General features: G+C 40.5%; 1 pseudogene; it reads right to left on the bottom strand.

Moving 5' to 3' along the window:
- Positions 1–937, bottom strand: part of LOC119585335 — a 5712-nt pseudogene extending 4775 nt beyond the window's left edge.
- Positions 938–1174: the final 237 nt, after the last annotated feature.

The following is a 1174-nucleotide window of genomic DNA, read 5'->3' as shown; positions in this document are numbered from 1 at the left end:
TAGCGACCCTGTGAGTGGTTTACATTAACTGTGCGAAAGCAGAGTATAACAGTCGTATTCTTCGGTGTAGAGGTGGTAGATGCTATTTTGCCTCTTGTCTGATGACGAAGGGATTACTATCCCGAAGTGGCATCCATCCATGCGCTCAGAGCCCCTCCCCACAGGTCCTCGGCGCCCTGACCTCCTGCATCTGCAAGAGGACATCCTGCGAACACCCTGAAACCCTAAGAGAAAGTCACCCCTGAATCGGTGTATGAATATTTTATTTTCCAATTGCGCGATTGCGTATGGAATTGTCTAATATCGCTTCTGAAATAAACAAAAAGAGCACAGCACCTGAAGTAGTCTGACAAATGCTAGTAGTCTGTTGCTATGTTCAAACTCCATTCATAGTTTATGAAAGCTTCGGGCCATATGTAAAATTATTTGGTTACTAATATCCTCATATGCTACACCTCTTTCTAATATATAGGCTACTAAAACAGTAACTGGTATTTTTTTTTTTTTTAATATATTCTTTTTACTGTTTGTCCAGCTGCAGTGCGATTTCGTGTCCGAGGCCACTGTGGGGATATCTGGGGAGATTTTTATTTGGTAATTACTGATCAGTTTTATATTAACGAATATTTTACCTAGTATTAGCTGTATGCCTTATTCGACTGACCGTTCGTCCTTTGATTTTTCCGCCTTTAACTTGAACCAGGGTACATCAATAAAAAACAAACATTTTACTGCCTGGTATTTGTTACACGCTGTAGTTCACAACCCAGCATTCAGTAACTGAGAGAAATGCTGACCTCAAGACTCGCAAGATATAAGCAGGAAACAGGAAACACCATTCAGAAAATCGACAAGCCGAGACAGCTCAACAAATGCCCAAATATGTAGCTGACTATGGCATACAGCACCACATCGTTTTGTCTGACGTCCACAGCATTTTCGGTAAGATACGGTGATCCGGTAATTCCTCAGCAACAAACGATTAGCAACACCACACCCTATAACCTTGACTCATAGGCAACATCCTCAAGCCATTCATAAGAGTTGCAACTTAATAAATAATAACTTTTTAACACCCTTTTCCTGATGTCTTGTGTACCATCGGATCGAACAGGGATAGAAATCGATAAGATTAGATAAAATATAATAGTCGCAAGTACATTGATTATCAGAG

Source organism: Penaeus monodon, chromosome 19, assembly GCF_015228065.2.
Source record: "Penaeus monodon isolate SGIC_2016 chromosome 19, NSTDA_Pmon_1, whole genome shotgun sequence".
Classification (NCBI taxonomy): domain Eukaryota; kingdom Metazoa; phylum Arthropoda; class Malacostraca; order Decapoda; family Penaeidae; genus Penaeus; species Penaeus monodon.
This window is presented reverse-complemented; position numbering and strand designations above follow the sequence as displayed.